This window comes from Aquila chrysaetos, chromosome 3 (genome assembly GCF_900496995.4).
Source record: "Aquila chrysaetos chrysaetos chromosome 3, bAquChr1.4, whole genome shotgun sequence".
NCBI lineage: Eukaryota > Metazoa > Chordata > Aves > Accipitriformes > Accipitridae > Aquila > Aquila chrysaetos.
The window spans coordinates 37,263,860-37,285,088 of NC_044006.1; positions in this window are offsets into that span (position 1 = coordinate 37,263,860).

Below are 21,229 nucleotides of genomic sequence, written 5' to 3' on the forward strand. Positions count from 1 at the left end.
TTTAGAGACTGTCCACTTTCTTATTTGCATGCGTAAGTTCTTGGCTTTCCTTTCTATATCTCAATGGATGTGAAAATTTCTCACTGAGCTGCTTTCATTGGAATGACCACGGGGCTGCACACTGCATGTTGAGAAATCCTTCTCCACAAATTGAAATGAAGGAAACTATGAAATTGTGGTAAATTATAATCACTTTACAATTAAGAACAGGGCTGAAAAAGAAGCTTCTTTTCCTGATGCAGGATCAACTAACTACCCCTTAGAGACATGAAGTTATTAACATGCTAATGGTTTTTTTTTTTTTTTTTTATTCTGACCAAGTTGTAGCCAGCACGAAAATTACCAGCAGTTGACATTCAAAAGTGTTTTTGAATTACTAAGTGGAAAATTGAAGAGAAATTGTTGTTTTACGGTGGAGTGGATCTTTGAATGTTACATGCAATCACTGGTTTTACCAAAAAGGTATGGAGTGTAACACACTTCAGAAGGTATTGTGCTAGTACAAACATTATATGCCTTATGTGAATGTGTTTTTTGGGAACATGGCTAATATTGTACTCTCTGGGTCACTGTTGCCACTTTAATATCTCTTCAGATTCTCTCAAAAAGAGGAAGAGCAATAAATAGTTGCCAGAAGGAGGAACAATGCAACCCAGACCTACGTCTCAAGTGACTGTATTATTTTTGGTAGAATAAGAAGGAACTTGAGGAATGAAACAACCAAGCAAATTCTTGGATGCAGGAGAACTTATATCACATCTGTATCTGCAGGATTATACTGCAATGTACAGTTAAATATGCCTAAAGCTTAGTAATTTTCTCTTATTTTTATAGCTTGCTTTTGTCACAGATCTAATATGGTCATCTGAATTTATGATCTGGGGGAAGAACACTTCTTAGTTTTTTGATTGGTTAGTAAATAATTAGTGGAAATGATTTCTGAAAAGGCAGAAAAGGGCCTCTTGCTCTTTGGGATGTTCTGATCTATAATGCCAAGGCAGAGGATGAAATGCCTGTCCTTGAAACTTCCTGCTAGAATACTCTGTGTGTTCAATCAGATGCATAAACCAAATGTTATGATTGCTGTTAAGTGCTGACATTGGAAAAACTGATGTTTACTGGGATATATTCGATGTCTCTAAAATTTGAATAATATTACTTAAATTTCTTTTGATCCTTTTTGTCAGCCTCTAGTGTGGATTTAATGTATTTTAAATCAAATTGCTGCAATCAGAGCAAGCTCTTTAAAGATTTTTATAATGAAATGCTAGAGCAATTGAGCTGTGTTTCAATATGAAACAAGCCAAGCTCAAGTTCACCAAGGTTTGTGAACCTGGACTGAATTTAATATACTGTCCCTATATTCTTTTTTATGTTTTTGATTTGGAAAGAATTCCTAAATCAAATAAAAATTCTGAAGACATGAAACCACAGAAATTAAAGCTAAGTGTATGCTGAAGCCCAAACTCCTGAGTTTCAGTTTCTGAAGAGGGTTGGTGTTCACCAGTTCTGGGGCTTTCCCCACTGATTTGGAGACTTCCACATATTCAGTAAAATTTTATTACGGAATTCTAGGTGAAGAACCAAATAAACTTTTGGAGAGAGTGACCTGTTAGAAGAGTGCTCTTCCACCTCAGTCCTTGTCTCTGACCTGTATTTCTGTTACAAAAAAGCAGGAGTTAGGAAGCTGGCGTGTCAGATTATTTGCTGCTGATGTCACTCCATGTTTCTCTCTTCTCACCCTTCCCCAGGAGATTTGGACTTTATGCCTGTGTTGGGAAACCTGCAGTCACCCTCTTTGTCAAGTAACCATATTTGAAACAGTCTTTCTAGAAGCAAGCAGAGTTGCTATTTTGTAGAAGACGATGCTAAGCACAATGGTGGTATTGATTTATGCAGAGTTCAGACAACACGCACTGGAAATACTGCACACAGATACAATTAAGATGAGCCTAATTCAAATTCTTCACTAGAGTAGAAACAATAAACAATAATTTATAAAAATAACTTTATTTCTATTGAAGGCCTAATGTAATTCAGACTGGGGGAAATCCCGATTGTGGTGTTACTAGGAGGAGGGTTGTTTGCTCTATGTATGTGTGGGGGTGTGCGTTGGTCTTTGGTAGATGATATTGACAACATTGTGAGCGGAGTTTAGCGTACGATGGAAATGACTAAGAGGAGGTCAGGGAATGATTCATCTGAGGTCAGGGAATGATTCATCTGCCAACCCGTCCGCTCTTAGCTGCCCGCCCTGGGGCAGCGTGGTGCATGGCGGGTAAGGAGTGAAATGCGTGAGCACCGTAGATTGCGAGTCCTTTCGTGTGGCTAGTCACCTCTTTGTTCCAGCAGCAGTCCGTGCGTGCGTTGGTTTTAGTTTTCAAATGTTCTCTTCATAGGACTGCCTGAGCCTACAAAACCCTGATCTTAACTCTGGTCCATGTAAAGGCCACTTGGGTTTTCTACATTTTCTGTGCTTGCACAAGAAGGGTATAGTTGTCCCTCAGTTGGGTTGAAGCATGTTGTAAGAATTCAGAATAGGGTCAAGTCCATTCAAAACAGCTGATACGACATTTTTCTGAATTTAACCAGTGAAACAAAATCCAGCGAAACAGTGTAGAAGAAACAAATAGATTAGCTTTCTAAGTTTTCAGATTTTGGCCCATAATTCTCATGGAAAAATATTTCCTGTCAAGTACCTATACTCTTTCTACTCACCTACAACTAACTTCTCAGTCATTGGATAATCCTTAAATGTCTGAAAAGACGCATCTGCCTGTGGTCTACAAAAGTCTGCCCCACACTGTTTTGGTAACAGCACTCGGCTCTTCTGGCGAATGTTACATGTTCAAAGCACTCAACAAATATTAGCTAATTAATTGATTAAATCAAAGAACAAAGTATTCTTCCAGCAATGCAGAAGAATGTGCTTAGCACACATTACAGTACCAATAAATGGATTCCAAATCTCTTTAGCAGATTTAGGAGACACACTGTACTGTTGTCTGGTGAATACATTTGGATAAGTGTCTTAATCCGATAACGTCACGTTTATAGTGACTCAAAATTTTATGCCACAAAATGGCCAAATACAACATTATTTTTTTTTTTAAATCTATGTGACTACACAGAAGTATTTGCATGTTTCCCTCATGTAATGAAGTTTTTATGATTAAATAGTTTTTTAATTATTATACAGTGATTGCTTTTTAAGAAATTGGAGAAATACCCATATAAATGTCGTGGTTTAACCCCAGTCAGCAACTAAGCACCATGCAGCCGCTCACTCACTAGCCCCCCCCCACCCAGTGGGATGCGGAAGAAAATCGGGAAAAGAAGTAAAACTCATGGGTTGAGATAAGAATGGTTTAATAGAACAGAAAAGAAGAAACTAATAATGATAACGATAACACTAATAAAGTAACAACAGTAATAATAAAAGGATTGGAATGTACAAATGCTGTACAGTGCAATTGCTCACCACCCGCTGATTGATGCCCAGTTAGTCCCTGAGTGGTGATCCCCCGCCCCCACTCCCCCCCAGTTCCTATACTAGATGTGACGTCCCATGGTATGGAATACCCCGTTGGCCAGTTTGGGTCAGCTGCCCTGGCTGTGTCCCCTCCCAACTTCTTGTGCCCCTCCAGCCTTCTTGCTGGCTGGGGATGAGAAGCTGAAAAATCCTTGACTTAGTCTAAACACTACTTAGCAACAACTGAAAACATCAGTGTGTTATCAACATTCTTCTCTACTGAACCCAAAACATAGCACCGTACCAGCTACTAGGAAGACAATTAACTCTATCCCAGCTGAAGCCAGGACAATAAGTTAGACTAAAACAATCAACAGAGCGTACTAATTGCAGGCTTTTTCGTTTGTTTCGGTTTTAGGCTCAGTTTGGGCATCATTTTGAAAATCTCATCCCTTAAGAAGAGATAGTACAAAAAAATACAACTATCCTGTCAAAGCTTTATTAATGGTCTAAAAAATTTCAATTCAGCAAATATAGATGCTGCACTGAATAATACTAGTCATAGCAATTATTCAGTAGTTTCTTGGGGAAGACCACTGAAATGGAGGAATAAATAATCTGCAGAAGAGTTTCCTCCTGTGGCGTACATTCAGTTTCTAAAATATGATATCCAAAATTCAAACATTAACCTTTATCTAAACATATGGCTTTGTGTTTGGTGCATTCCTAGGATTTGTTGTTCTTCCTAGATAGAAAGCACTAGACTACAATGATCATGAACTTACCTGCCATTTATCTGGGATATTTGTGGTATTTTTTTGCTACTGAATTCCCAAGTGCCAGAAAATTAAATAGCCTTCTAATGTATTTTCTCTTTAAATAGCAAACAACAGGGAACAGGAGGCTATGAAACACACTGCTGAACTTCCCTCCATGCTAAGCATAGTATCACGCTAACAAAAAATACTCTGACATTCAAATGAAGTTATTTGTCAGTTTTCCTTAAAAGCACAGTAATCTCTGAAAAATAAAGTTGGGTAGAAAAGGAAGAGGAGCAGAGCAGAGAAGGGAATTGGAAGGAAAGAAAAGAAATTGTCCATTAGCATTAGAAACTGCACTAAGTTACGAGCCTAGAAAGCATGAATTCAAGTTTCACCTCCTACTGCACTTGGCAATTGCATGATTGACTGAAGTGTTTTTGTCTGGATGCAGACAGGAATTGTACAAGATTTACAGATATGGTAAAAGGCTTTCAACAAGGTCACTGCTGGCAGCACTGTGTTGTTCTGTAAGGTATTTTCTTCAAGCTCCTCCAGGTAATGAAGAAAGTAGAATAGTGCATGTATCTAATCTTCCCAACTTTGTTACTATCTCCAGTGCTAAAATATTATAGTACTTCATAACATTATCTGCATCTTGGTCTTATATTCTAATTAAGCATTTAATTTAAAGACACTTCTGCTATATTTGTGAGTTCAGAAAGGTTTTCTCTTTGTTGTGTCTCTGTAGGCACTCTCTCCAACCCATTTTCTTTTTTTAAATGGTGCATGTTTCCTTCATTATACTTTAAGAAAATAATACCTTTTGCAATGGCTATGACAGTTCTTCAGGCTTCACAATAATGCAATTCTAGATTGCATGTTTTTTTTCTGCTTCTAAACGGTGCCTTTCATGCTGATACTAGATTTAAAAAGTTCTGAATAAGGTCCACCTTATGGTGCTCTCCTTCCTGTGTGTTCCTTGGCATAATCCTGAAGTGCAGGTCTAAGATCTGACTGTCCCACAATTTACAGAGTTACTGTAATTAAAATGGACACCAAACCTTACCAAGGTGATATCTACAATAGCAAAGTGATGCATTTCTTTATATATATATACACACACACACATACATACATCCACCCGCCCTCCCCTTTTTTTTTCTTTGCCTTCACTGATGAACTGTTAGTAGAGTGGGTTCTTGTTCCATATGGTGAACACAGAAAGTCCTTGCATGCAGGCTCAGAAATGTGACTGGTTATGGAGGTAGGTAACATTATCAAGTAGCCTCTGCTTCTTTTCTTACTCCTGAAAATCGGTTGAGCCCAAAAGTTCAGATCTGAAGGATGAACTCTGCAAAGTCAGTGTGAGAGGAAAGGTCATGGATGGAATAGCTTGGTTTCTTTATGTTGTTTTATGCCAGAATTTACCATGTTTGATTGTACATTTTGTCAAGGTTGCTGGTTTTTATCTTTAGGGTGAGCGAAAGACTCCTGCAGGCAGAAGTAAAAGGATCTTGGGTCATAATTTGTCAGTGCTAATCCCTTTGTTGACAAAGTGCTCTCTCAGGAGTAGAAAATCCTGTGCTATGTTCACAGGAGTGACAAAATACTGTGCCACTGTGAAACTTAACTCATATCTAGGCTGTTGGCTGCTTTCTTTCATTTCGTACTTTGCCACTGGGGCACTCGTGCTACTGGTAGGCTTGCTCTCAGAGAAAATACACTCACCTTCCGATACCACTTTTAATGCTTGAAATGTGACAGCAGGAAGAGTGGTAGCTGCTTCATCTCCTGCCTTAAACCCATAACAGTGTTGAACACCTGCTAGTAGGTGATTGTGGTACTGGCTGTACTAATTAGCTGTAATATGAGTACATTCTTGTACAGAACAAAATTTGAAACATAGTGACTTAGTGTTGCTAGGGCTAGAGGACCCAGAAGCTTTTGTTCCTTTCTCATTAAAATTTAAGTTTGGGCAAGGAAAGTTGAAAAAACATTGTCATCTTGTTTGTGTGAAAAATGTTGATTTTGGCTAAGTTCCTTGAAGGAAAATCTCCAGTGGTTTTGACCCCAAATGATTTTCTCAAATGACCCTTTTGAGACCTCTTTCAAAAGCCTCAGATATGTATATCTGATATATATGCATTATTTATATATACGTAAGTACACGTAATAAATGAAACTTTCCTGTCCTTCTTGAAATTATTTATCCCACACAAAGGTTGAAGTTAGTTGGCAGGACAGAAAGAAGTGTGCTTTGTGGCAGAGGAAGTTTCAAAAAAAGTCCTTGTAACCTCCTGCGTGGTTGGTGGCCATTCAGAACAATTGCCTTCCTAAAGCCATGTGGCGAGTTACTTGTGTGTTATAGATCTTTGAATTCTTCAATACCAAAGAAATAAGTCGCTTATAAAATAGTAAAGATATAAATCATAGTGCGCTAGAAGGGGAAAAACAGCCCCTCTTGCAGCTTACTTCTAGGTAAAGACTTTGCAACTGTAATGAACAAATTATTCTTTTCTTAAATAAATGCAGATAGCTGCAAAATGTCTTGATATAGTAAGAAGTATCCAGGGTGAAGGATCACTGCCTTGGTTTGTGTGTGAATTCTCCTTGCAACAGAAGTTTCGGAATTTGCTGAAGCAGCAGGAGAGCAGTAATGTGGAATGAGGTTCAGTCAGTGAAGAGCAGTAAGTGTAGTGATCAATAATCAAGTGATTTGTGAAAAGCAGTTGATGACCGTGTGTGTTGGTTCCAGATGTGTATGTGCTGTAGGAGCAAGGCATGCTGAAGTGGATTACACTGCTATACTGCAAGGTAAGCCATTCCCATTTGCTTCCTGGCAGTGAGTGTTGATTGCAAATGACATTATTGGACCGGATTTTAATAATGCTAAGTAAAAGAATGATGATTTTGTCTAAAATAGGGAAACGAGAGGTAGGATGAAGTAGTCTTTTGTGTGCAGTGGCTTAGGGGAAGGTCACTTGTTCAGTTGTTTGGTTTTAGGCTGTGTTTTTGATGGCTTTGCTTGCATGCAGTGTTTACTCTTCATATGCCTCTATGACAAACAAAATGAAAATGTGACAAAGATTTCAAATGGATTGCCATCAAAATGAAACAAAAGCAAATGAATGTGTATTGAGAGGTGTATTTTTTATCTCGGTTGCCCATAGTTCAACAATTTTTCTTCTATTAAAGAAGAAATTTTTCAGGGAAGAAACAAACCTGACAATATCAAGGTTTAAAGTAGAAGTAGTAATTTGACATCGTTTGGATTTTTATTACCTTACAGATCTTCTCAGGAAACTAAAACCAGCTGATTGGTCAGATATTCATTAAATTAATAGTGAATGTATTGCAGCCTTGTGAGTCCTACAGTCAACAATGAAGTTTTAGCTATAGTAATCTTTATACTTTTTCATTATTAAAGGTTTCCCTTTTTTTGATTAGAAAAGCTTTGCAGTCCTTCAAAGCTTTTGTCATATAAGTTCTTACTCATGCAGGTAATCCCATTAAAATTCCCTGAGACTGCTAGTGTGAATAGTCTGGTAGTCTGGGTCTAAATTAATAAAGGAGTCTCATTTCTATTCTTCTAGAGCAGAGGTATATCAAACACTGAAAGTGCTTTAAGTGTTCTTTAACCCAAGCTGTAAAAGATACCATAAATTTAAAAAGTGACAGTTTCTATAATGCATAGCAAGAACAGCAGAAATTATGGTGGCTGCTGAGATGCTGAAATCACCAGTGACTGCTGAGATGCTGAAATCACTGTATGAATTTCTAGGTAGAAGGAAAATGGGGATCTGATTCTGCTTTTCTTGCACCATTTTAATGTCAGTGTAATGCCGCTGCATTCAGTGGCTGTCATCCTGACTTGCACCTGGATAGGAATATGTTTATCTTGCCATTTCAGGTAAAATGGATTCAGGCAGATGTCTATTTTTTAGTGGAAGGAGCACCATATTGCAAAGGTCTGTCAGTAGCTGAGGTTCATTACTACCGTTGTATTTAACACTTCTCTAACTCCTCTGAAAAAGTTCATTTAGATTTAAGTCTTGTACATGTCCAGCGAGGTGCAATGTTTTAGATGATGAGGTTAATTAGAGAAGGTAATTCTGAGATAAAAAGCCTTGAAATATTGGGCCATTTAATATTTTGCGAAGTCTTCTAACCTTTTGTCATAAAATCATGTTTCAAAATGAGTTAATTCTGAAAACTTCTTATATATTTTATTCAGTAGTCTTACATGACCTTCAGTGCTAACGAATATTTTAATGCAAAGTTGAGCTGTATTCTGAAAAATTAAGTAGTTGGGCAAGTCCCAGGGATTTTATAAACTTGTCCTGCGTTTAATAGAGTTTATAAGCTTCTTCATCTGAATCAGCATGGCTGAAGAAAGAAACTTCATAGGTCTTACAGAGCTTTAAATTCTACCGTGCATGACTTCTCAGAGGTTTTCAACAGCTTCAGCCTACCCCGACAGGTTGAGAGAGATTGCAGATGGCTGGCAGAAATATTTTACAGACTCAGCAGCAGTAGTTTTGCAGATCACAGTGGCTGAGCAAAGTGCTCAGGCTTCCCAAGAGCAGCAGTTCTGGGTCTGCACTATAAGCATTTGCCACGAAGTGCAGTAGGAGAAGTACTGCTGTGAAGGTCTCCCAGAGAAGGCTGGAAAGCATCAGCTATTCTGCTTTCTCTGTGTGTGTGGTGTTATTCCCACACTTTACATGACTCTTTTTCAGAAATACATTTTTTTTAGGACAAAAAATTACTTCCAATCTGTGAGGGTGTTTCAGAAATAAGCACTGCTGCCTTTTAATTATTAGCAACCCATGCTATATAAAGCCTGACAAAAAAATAAAATGGTGGTGGAATCCTGAAGGTGGTGGTCCAAGACAACTTTGCACAGAAAAAATATATAAATGTATATATATTTCTGCAAAACTGAGAAACCTTTCCTATATTAGAAGTCTATTTTGTATTTTAACAATAGTAAGGCACTGTCATTGATTAATGTGTCCAGTAAGCTCCTGGGCCTCTCTGGTAATTTTCTAGATTCTGGAATATATTACTTTAATATCTTGTAAAATCAGCAATTTCAAATAGGGGCTGATTTTTACAACCAAAGTGAAGCAACAGTCCCTGTGCCGGAGGGGAGGTATGGGCTTGAAGTGTCTAGTTTGTCCATGTTTTCCTGTATTTCCATATTTTTATTATTGAGCTGTATATGTCCAAATTGTAAATAGGTAACATATTTCAGAGATCTTGGATCAATAAAAACTTAGAGAAATAATTTCAAACCCTCCCCTTGTACTTACCCTAAAAGCTATTTTCATGTGTGTAACTTATAAAAAATATAAGCAAATTCTCCCCAATGTCCCCTACCCTCATTTTCCACACATGATTCAACAGAGGAGTGAATTACACTTGTGGGAAAGTAATGCAAGGAAAAAGTTACTGCAATAAATATCTCATTGCCCAGTAGGTCCTCTTAGGTCCTGATATTCTATGATACATTTTCCTGGATGTACACTGGGACATAACACTGACCCTATGGGATTAGAGCAATCATACCTTGAAAGTACATTTGCATTCACTAACAGTGAATCACCTGAATTTAGCCCAAATAAAAAATAAATCATTCCAGTTTCTCTTTTCAGTAATTAGATTCCTTTTGCACATTTTTATTTTTGATGCATAAGCATTTCTATAAATGCATTACATCGGGGTACTGTGATGAAAAGGTTATTATAAATGTGACACAGGCACATAGGCTTTGTGTTAAAATAATTCCCCAGCTGCATAAGTGAAGCCCTATTTTGGCCTTGTGTGACTGTAACAAAAGACTTCAGCTGCTGCTGTAGGACACTCTGTCATCCTGGGGAAACATGAAAAGGTCCAGATCTCCCAATTTGTCTTTCAGATTTTTTACCAATACATGTCAAGGATAGCCTGGTTTGCTAGACATTTCTCTCTAAATCCCTAATATTGATGAAGAGATTGAAGTAAATGTGTAGTTGTCATGAAAGAACATTATATCAGCCTTAGCTACAATAACAAAGACATTGGCTGTCAAGACATGACAGAGAATATACTTTTTAAGTTATATACAATGTGTTTATACTTCTCAACTAAAACTGCACAGTCTACCCCAAAAAACACATGCTGTAAACTAGCAGAAATTATGTTCCTATTGCCATGAATGAAGTACTAAATGCATCCTCTTTGTTAAAAAGAATGCAATCCAAAGGTGCAAAAATAAGATAAATGACAATAACTTTCACATGCACTTGTGAAAACATCTGCTAACCTTTCCAAACACAACAGATTTTTACCTTGATATGTTTGCATTGCTTGGAAAATGATCTGCTCTCCATTAAATTCAACATTAAATGGCCCAGTGGGTGTAATGAAGCAATAAAATAATAATAATAATAATAATGATGATAATGATAATAATAATAATAATGATAATACTCTACACTTGTAAATGCTGCCAGAGCTACCTTAATATTTTATAATGAGTAGATAATCTGAAAAAATGATTACTTCTGGGAAAGTACAAATGGTAATATTCAAATATAAGCCCTAATTCCTCAAGCTTTTTTTTAACACTGGTGTTTGTAAAAGTGCATTTACAGGGAGACTAAATGTACAATATTTCGTTTGATCTGCAGATCGCTTCCAAAGGGTAACTGATTGAAGCACTAAAATTGCTCTTTTGCTCTTCTATGGTTCTTATTGTTTTAAAGTCCTTTTGTTTAAAAAATATCCACATAGCAACTCCCTAAAACAAAAGAGGGGGGAGATTGACTTCTAACTTTCGGATGTTTCTAGATGTGGTAAACATTGCTGTTTCTTAGGGCCTGAGAGGTTGTGAGAATTCAAATCATAGAACTTTGGCAATCTTGAGAAATTATGTTGTAAACTACAAGAAAAGAATAATTTCCGAAATTGCTTATATGAGAAAAAAGAAGTACAAAGCACAAAATTCTGACATACCTCCTGAATTGAAAGGAAAAAAAGAATTCTGAATTTTAGTAATCCCTTGCTTGTGACCTTTAATTTCCTCTTTTCTACCATGACTACATTTATTGCTGGTTTATTTTATTCAGTGTCTGATGTCTACATTTTATATGCATAACAAATATTGTAGGGGATGAACTATCTGTCTCAAAATTACTATTCTTTATTCAGCAATGTTTTTTGGGGGGGTTGTGGGGTTTTTTTTAAGCAGAACTCCCACAGAGCTCATTCATATGACTTGTCTTTTAATTATTTTTCTGTTTCATTTTGTAGATGTATTTTCATCAGCATATTGCCGAAATACTTAACCACAAAAGGAAGGAAAAAAAAAAAAAAAAAGTGTTTCTAAAGAGATAACCTGTCAACAAACACTAACTGAAACTTAATTTTAAAAATTACCTACTTGGATACAGTGGTAGATAGTGGTTGTATTGGTGTGTTAAGAACAGAACTTACTCGTCTGCAAAAATTAGTTGCTTGTTATGCCCAAATGATTGTCCATGCTCTCATTTTCTGCTTAAATATAGATCTGTCTGGATATTTAGGTACTAGGAAAACTAAAGATCTTTAAGGTGTAATACGGCACTTACAGGATATCTGCATGACACGTTGTAGGCTGATTTCACATCAGGGGGTTGATCCGGAGAGGCTGAAAGAGGTGATTTTTATCTATGAAGTGAAAATGTAGAATATTCTTGTATCAGAAATAGTGTGGCCAGCAGGACTAGGGAAGTGATCGTCCCCCTGTACTCAGCACTGGTGAGGCCACACCTCGAATACCGTGTTCAGTTTTGGGCTCCTCTCTGTAGGAAAGACATTGAGGTGCTGGAGTGTCTCCAAAGAAGAGCAATGAGGCTGATGAAGGGTCTAGAGAACAAGTCTTATGAGGAGCAGCCGAGGGAACTGGGGTTGTTCAGCCTGGGGAAGAGGAAGGTCAGGGGAGACCTTATCGCTCTCAACAACTACCTGAAGGGGGGTTGTAGTGAGGTGGGTGTTGGTCTCTTCTGTCAGGTGGCTGGAGATAGGATGAGAGGAAATGGCCTCAAGTTGCGGCAGGGGAGGTTTAGATTGGATATTAGGAAAAATTTCTTCACCGAAAGCGTTATCAAGCATTGGAACAGGCTGCCCAGGGAATTGGTTGAATCACCATCCCTGGAGGTATTTAAAAGACATGTAGGATGTGTAGACGTGGTGCTTAGGGATATAGTTTAGTGGTGGACTTGGTAGTGTTAGGTTAATCGTTGGACTCAATGATTTTAAAGGTCTTTTCCAACGTGAATGATTCTATGATTCTAATGCCAATACCTACAAAATTTCAGTAGTTCTGTAGAAAAAGGTCAATTGTCATCTTTGCCCTTCACAAATCCTTTTTTCTTTACACCTGTCTCCGGACCCTGCTAAATGGTCTAATTTATATGTCGCTCAGAGTTAATAACTTGAAAAATCTGCATTTTTTTTCCTGAACTTTAAAACCTGTACTGACTGCCTACCTTCTTAGAAATAATGCTGAAACCAAGGTTTTGTCCAGTAGAGGCAATCTGAATTGTGATCAGACACTTCTGTCCCTTCTTTTTGAGCTCAGCCAACTCGGAGTGCTGTTGAAACGAGTTTTGAGGCTGTGAGTGGAATTCCCAAATGTGGAAATCAAGAATATGGGAAAAATAATACACTTCAGGGAGCATGGCAACAACAAATTTGCTTGGTAGGCAGAGCCTTCATAGCTTTGAAGCTTTGCTAGCCATTGCTTTTGCCATTTTAACTATTGCCTTCTGTACAAGGTCTGTACCACAAAATACTGGTGGTGGAGAGGGAGGTGAGGCAATGCAAACAGCTTGCTTTACCTGCATGGGAAGAGCATCCCTCAGGGCCTGGGTACCAGACACATAGCTGAACCTGTGTCTTTATTTGGCCACGGTACAAGCGGAAATCTTTGTCTTCACAAGGACCATCTCTGAAAATGGATTGAATAAAAAGCAAATGAGGGAGTTTTCATGGCTTGGCTCTGGCTGTAAGTCACCACAGTAGTGCTTCTCAGATTTTAGAAGCTGATGTTTGCAAATTAATTACTTGGCCTTTAAATAGTTCCAAACCACCCAAAGTGCTCCATTATGTTAGCACAGGCTTGAGAAATAGATATGTATTACTAGCTAATTGAATAACATATGGTGTTGATTAGTGCTTAGCTCTTTTTATAGAACTCAATTAAAAAAATGACTGCAGTATATTTTGAGACTATGAGATGTCTGTTGGTTGCTTCTGGCACGAGGGAACTGCTGAACCAAGAAATGATGAACTTTTTCTGTGTAGTTCATCTATAAGTTCCTTTAGGAACTTGTGGTGCATGTGGCTGTGGCGGGAGATAGGCTGGAGTCTGTTCATTTGCTGCAGTATTGAAACGCAGCCTCTTCCTGAAAGATTTAAGTGCTCTCCCAGCAAAACAAAACAAAACCCCAGGCTTTTATTTTCTGTGCTATTGCTCAAGGTATATGACTATACAATAAGCCTATTTCAAAGGGATAAAAATCTACTCTTACAGGGTTCAGTTTGCAGAGATGCATTTCTTGGGAGGAGTCCCAGGACATAGACATTAAGTTATAAATCCCTCCAACCCTAGATAACCCCAGATAACCTTGGTCTCCTTTCGCCTCATGCCTGCCCCCACCCCAAGCAATAAACAAGTGGGGAAAACCTGCCTTTATTTCTTTCACTTGATGCAATTTTTGCTCAAGAGATTATTTGCCTCTTAAACTTCACAAAAATCACCTGAGGTGATGATGATTATGATTTTCTTATTATTCACATGGATGATTGAAGTGGTGTAACAGCTAGCAGCAGTGATCAGACTGGGAGGAGCTGGAAGGATTTGGAGAAACAATAAACAGGAAAAAAAGATGTTTTTCTACCTGACTTATCTTTTTTTTTTTTCTCCTAAGCTGCGTCTTCTACTGTATTTTGTGTGGATTTTTTGAAGAGAAAATTTGGTAAAGAGCGGCTTCAAATGTGATGTGATGTGCGCTGTATGAGACAGACAGCAACAAGAAATACTGACTTCTATCTGCAGTTTTATCACTGACTAGTAATTTAGCTCTTGGGTGTATGACCTGACAAACTCTTCCTTGCTTTTTAGAGTAAGTGATGGTTATTCTTGCAGTCCTAAAACTCTTAGTAGAAAAGCCTACCAACAGTGTAAAATTACTTAATGCATGTATTTTGCAGATTTTCACATCAGCTTTTATTGTATTATATACTATTTTGTATTTAATTTTCATCTGAAAGACAGCAAAATCTGAAAGACTCAGAACAAAGGAGGTCCTGAAAAATCAATTATTTTAAAAGAAGCCTTTCCAATCCCAGTAGGTTCCCATTCCCCAGTAGCTCTTCCACTGAAATGATGTTCATTCATCCATCCAGAGAAAACAGATGAGTCCTGCAGCGTATCCTGAAGGTTACTCAGGTCATTTGGGAGGGAGCTGCATTTCAGAGATGCAGTGCTTTCACCATGAGTGCCCTTTCACTGTTTTCCCATTGTTCGTCCTTCTCATTGTATGTTTGTAACTGCCACAGCAGGAATGTGTAAAATAGACCATTCATGACCTAAATCGCTCTGGGCTCAAAACCAGGAGCAGGTGCAACCCTGATCAAAACTGGAAGGCTACAGTGTTGGGACCACATCATCCAGTGATAATGGGGGTGGAAGGAGCAAAAGCTATTTTATTTTTGTATTCCTAATTATTCCCCCAGGCTGTCCTGCCCCCTCCATCCATGTATAAAATAGATGGCAATATGTTCATTTTAAGCTTCTCCCAGGAACAAATTTCTAGAGCCAACATTTTATTCAGTGAGGCCAGTCTAGAAGTTGCAAAGGCAAGTTAGCTGTCACTGGCTTCTTGGTAAAGGCATCACAAGTACCTGATGCAGCAGGGATTTTTGAGTAAAATAATAGGTAAATAGGAAGACCTTTGTATACAGATACCAGTTTTGGAAAGGGTCCTGTCACATATATTGGCTCACAGTGTGGAAGAGATTCTTAAAAGGCTGACACAAAGGTCACACTGCTACCATGACGGTCATCAACCAGTAATGTCCTATCACCTGAAACATATAGCATCAAATTTATGATGTTTGAAAAGATTTGAAGGTTCCAGTTATTACCAGAGGGTTTTTTGTGTAGCATGCTGGTAACATTCCCCCAAGATGTGAAAACTGACAAGGTGATAATTAAAAAGAGGATCTTGATAAGTGGTCGATCTTTGTTTTTTTCTTTCTTTTTTCTTTTTTTAAACATTGCACTAGCAACAGTTTCTTTGAAAGCAGCTGGTATCTGTTGATATCCGTTGTTATCTGTTGATATCTGAAACCTGGGTTTTATTATTACCTGCAAAAGTTCAATCTTTTTAACATTGGAAGAGGCTATTATGGCAGGCAGAGTGAGATTCATCCCATTCCATCTAGCAAAGACATCTGCAAAAGAAGAGGAATACATGTTTCTAAGGAAAAAAACACCTGAGTTTATAATTTTAGCCTATTTCACAGTAAGATGACTCTTTCCATAGGCCCTGTTGGTGAGATTTACAGTGACTGCAGAGTCTAGGGGTGACTAAGATGCAAGCACCTGCATCTTTGATGATTGCCACTTAAATGTCTTTCACAGTTTTGTTAGAAATGTTAGAAATCCCTGAATATTGTTATTAGTGAACTTTTGTCCTTAATGCCCTGTCTGTATTTTCTATCCTTTGGCTATTACAGGAAGGTATTTGTTGTAGTGACCTGTTGGGAAGAAGACAGGGAGATATTCTTTAAGATATATTGTGTCATTCATCAGGGGCAAGTAGTCTGTATTGAATAGAACTGATTTACGTGCATAGCGGTCTCTTACTCTGGGATTCGTATACTCTGTTGACATCTTAAATGTACGCAGCATACTTGACTATTATGTACACAGGGTCAAAGTCACAGTGACTGGGATAGTTCTATGCTGACAAGACAGTCTGGAAACAAAACAATTAGTTGTAATACAAATGAGCATAGTTTCCTTTTAATATCTTTGAATAGAAAGCATGCTATTGTCTTGCAGTTAAGAAGGTAAGGATTGTTTCACAGGAAAGATGTAATTTCTAATCCCTTACATTGAAGCACATTTCAGAATAGAAATCCCCAGGCAGTAGCTATGTTAGCTAAGCCAGCAAACACCACAAATTGTAGTTGTGCTGGTTTTCCACATGGGACAGTTTTCTACTTCACAAAGCTGTAATGTCATGCAAAGTTCATTTTACTGGTAAGCATCATTGAGCCAAAATTGAGTTCAGAGCTCCAGGGAAAATAAATGTAAGCATTTATCCACAGTGCTATTAAAATTGGCTTGAAATTTTGAGTTCCTGGTTGCCTTGCTCATTCATTTCTTGTTCACTGCAGTCTTCATTAGGGCTCCTAAAGGTTGAGAAGCTAGCTTTCTTTTAGCGGGGCGGGGGGGAGTTATCTGCAAAACTGATGACTTCATAAGATATGTAACCAGTACAGTCAAGATGAACCCTATAATATGATGGCAGGGAAAGAGGGTTTTCATTTAATGCCCATCCATTTCCACATAGGATCAGCAATTCAAACCAATAAGACACTGACAGCAATTAAAAATTGCTTTTAAAATTAAGATTATAATGTTTTCTTCTAACCATATTCCATGTAATTTCCCAATAGAATAAACTAAGCATTCTTATCCTTTCCCCCACCAATCAAAATTGCTGCCTAAACATTTCACTCTAGAAAGTAGAAGTATGCAATGATGCAGGCATGAACTGAAAGTCTGCTGCTTTGCAAGAATTAGTCTGATCTGTGTTAGTTTAAACATTGGTGGACCTTTATAAGATTTCAAAAACTTGATTTTTTTTTAATTTTCTTTTAAAATACTAGTTGGAGTAGTAAATTGTATTTTAAAAGTATCTCAGCAAGTTATACTCAGTTGGATATCTCCTCCTTCTTTATCCTTTGCTATCTTTATTTCCTTGTCCTTTAAGGAATATTGAGCAAGGACTCAGAATGTTTTAATCCTAAAATGCTTATGTTTTTCCAAAATTTCTTGTCTTCATGTTTGGGATTTTTTTTTCTCAAACCATTTGTGTCCAATCAACAGTACTGCTATGTAATGCTGCCTTACAGCATCAGCTCAAGTGGTTTGCACAGGTGTGTAATATTTCACCTTAGTCCTTCAGTAGTGCCATTACATATTCAGAAGTCACTGCGTATCTGTAAATGAAATGGTGGCAGACTGTAGTGTAATATGTATTCCTGAAACTTCTGGTTTCCTAATTGTCTTAAATTATCCCCTTCTTCCTCCAGATTTAAGAGAGATGTGGCAGTAGGCAAAAATGTACTGCAGCTCTAATGCCATCACAGCTTTCTAATGAAAGCACAAATCAAATGGTAGATGCTTGAATCATTTATTTCCAAGGTGGAGTTTCCCTTATTATTTTACTGTGCCTTTATCTGGTGTGCATTTTAGAATTTCTTTTTCTGGAATGAGATTAGACTGCAAGACAGAAGTATTCTATATGCCAAAAATAAGACTCTGATAGATTAGGCTGTGTTGACTGGAATATTAGAGGGATGTAATAACATGGTAATATACTTATTAGCGTAAATGTTTGAAAAGGAATTAGACATGTACACATAGTGCACAATGTTTGTTTAATTTACTAGATTATATTTGCTTACAAAGTTTTACATCTTGGTTAGAAGATCTGTTTTGTTATAGTAATCTCATGCCTATATGACTAACACTATAGGTCTAGAGATATATTGTAATTTTAAATTCATACTGCTCTCTAGTGGGGAATGCTTTCAATGCAAAAGATTATATATATTAATGCACAGCATCTATATAAACTGGGATTTCTGAAAAGTTACTGTCATCTAGAGCAATTCAGTGAAACTAGTGCTATCATGTTAGCGTTGTAATTCTTGTAATGCTTTGATTAAAGACTGACTTTCTTAATTTAAAAATATTTTAGATAAAGATAACTCTCTTTAGAGTGAACAATAATTCCAGCAAACTCCAGAAGGCTGAGAGGTTGATGGATTGCTGCTGCTTCCTCAGGAGAAACTTCTTCATTCCATTAAGAGAAATATGCTATAGATCTGCTGTAGAAAAACCTCAGGTTTTCTCCTAAGCTTCCACAGTGTCATAATGTCTTATGGGATGGTTGTGATTTGTCTATAAAAAGTTCCTATCATCACTGTTGGTATAATAGGATTGATTTTAATAAATAACTAGTTTTATGCTGCTGCTTTTTCTCTTTAATTTTGCTTTGGAATGAATTGTTTAACCTGCTTTCTCATCTCTTGCTTTAGGCAGCTAAAATCCTAGATAAGAGCTGACTATACACAAAAGTGGAAATAATAATACTGACTGAACTGGTTGAGTGAGGTTTTAATCTGCAGCATATGAAGAGATCCTCTCAGAACTGGGCCTGTACTTTCTTAAATGAAATAGGGTTTAGTTAGCATAAAAGAACACAATACTAATTAGATAGCAAGCAAATCTGAAAACTGAGACTGAAACTTTTGAATATTGATAGGTTTTAGATTTGCATTTTTAGATAAATTTGTCTTTATAATTTGATTGGAAAGCAGTAAATGTGTTTAAATCCTTGGGAGGGGTGGCAAAACGTTTAGCTGATGAAATTTACAATATTTGAAGCTCTCTCAAGAATGATTTGCAGTATTTTGGTGTAATCAGACCCAAATCTGAAGGCTTGTTTAGATTTATTTTTAGATACTGAACCTTGCCTGGATCTAGGATTAAAAACATCTGTAGCCCATTTTCTTGTGTTGCTGCAATCATCTTTTTTGTCTCTAGGTTGACTTATTTGTCATGTCAGTTAGAGATCAAATAGTACCATTGTATTTAAGGCTGCTGTAATTTTGTCACTCGAAGTACAGATTAGATTCTTTGGCTAGACCTGCATTTATTCACTAAGTCTGGGAGAACAAGCAGTTTAAAGATTTATATACTATATAAAGGTCTCATCAAGATGCTAAGTTGGTATAACATTTTGCACTCTGTGAATAGTAAATTAGGTTTGCAGTGCACAGAGCACTTCTTCACTTGTGCCATTTCTGCTCACCTTTAATCACAGAAGCTCATGTTTACATTGGTTTCACTTGAAGTTCTGCAGATGGGATTATCTTCTCATTTCTGTAGTTGTTACATGTTGGTATTAGCTGAATCTAAGTTAACTATCCTTGAATTATAATCCTTGGAGGTTAAGGTAAGAAACTAATAAATAGAACATGTTTATTGTTTGTCTTTGAACTATTTTGAAGCAGACAAGTTATGAAATGATTAGACATGGGCTTGAAAGCATTCACAGGAAGTGGAGAGGGGATGACTAGGGGTTGCTAAATACCCAATTAATAAACTCAGGAGTGAGGTCTATGCATTTAAGCTTGCCTGACTAAAATATAGGGTGTTTATTTTTTCTTCTATTAATTGCAACACATTAAAATATATAAATATGGGTAACAGAGACTAACTCTCTCCCCGTCTTTTTTTTTCCTTACTTGAAAAATGCATCTTGCATTTCTAAGTGCTAAAACAGCTACATATTTGTAGCAATTAGTCAAGTGCAGTATTTGAAAGTAGGAGTGTATGTAATGGAACGTAACAATAGGTAGTCGTCCACGTAGGGTTTAACTGACCTATTTATTCTACAGTTTATATGAAAAAATCAAAATGTGATACTTATGGATTTAATCATAGAGAGGATTATAAAATATTTCTGCTGTAATAACTATTTGTATTTCTGTGGTGGATTGGCCTTGGCTGGCTGCCAGACCCCTACCCAGCCACTCTCTCACTCCCTTTCCACACCAGGGCAGGGAGGAGGAAACAAGATGGAAAAGCTCAGGGGTTGAGGTAAAGTCAGGGAGAGCACTTACCCATTACCGTCATGGGCAAAAGAGATTCGACTTGGGGAAAATTAATTTAATTTATTGCCAATTAAAATACAGTTGAATGGTGAGAAACAAAGACAAAACACTAAACCATTTTGCCCCTCTGCCCCCCTCTTCTTCCTGGGCTTAACTTCACTCCTGACTCTTCTACACTACTCCCCCACCCTCGCATGGTGCAGAGGGATGGGGATTCAGGGTTGTGGTCAGTCCATATCACTTCATCTCTGCTATACCTTCCTCCTCACATTGTTCCCCTGCTCCAGCATGGGGTCCCTCCCACAGGAGACAGTCCTTCAGGAACTGCTCCGGTGGGGGTCCTTCCCATGGGCTGCAATGCTTGAAAAACTGGTCCAGCATGGGTCGTTTCTATGGGGTACTGTCCTTCAGGAAAGGACTGCTTCAGCGAGGGTCCCCCCATGGGGTCACAGGTCTTGCCAGAAAACTTGCTCCTGTGTGGGCTCCTCTCCATGGACTGCAGACCCTGCTGGGAGCCTGTTCCTGCATGGGCTCTCCATGGGCTGCAGCTTCCATCAGGGCATGTCCACCTGCTCCGGCGTGGGGTCCTCCAGGGGCTGCAGGTGGATATCTGCTCCACCGTGGACCTCCATGGGCTGCAGGGGGACGGCCTGCCTCACCATGGTCTTCCCCACGGGCTGCAGGGGAATCTCTGCTCCGGCGCCTGGAGCACCTCCTCCCCCTTCTTTTCCACTGTCTACATGGCTGTTTCTCTCACATTTTTTCAGCTGCTGCACAGTGTTTTTACCCTTTCTTAAATATGTTATCACAGAGGTGCCACACCTGTGGCTGATGGGCTCAGCTTTGGGCACTGGTGGGTCAGTTTTGCAGCTGCCTGGAACTGGCTGTCCCCAGCATGGGACAGCCCCTGGCCTCCTCTCAGAGAGGCCATCCTCCAGCCCCCACTGCCAACACTTGCACCCAATACAGTTTCCCACTGAAGATGACAGTTAAGGTGTCTTCGCTGAGATTTCTAACTTGGCATTTGTAAGGTTGCTTTTCATAGGAT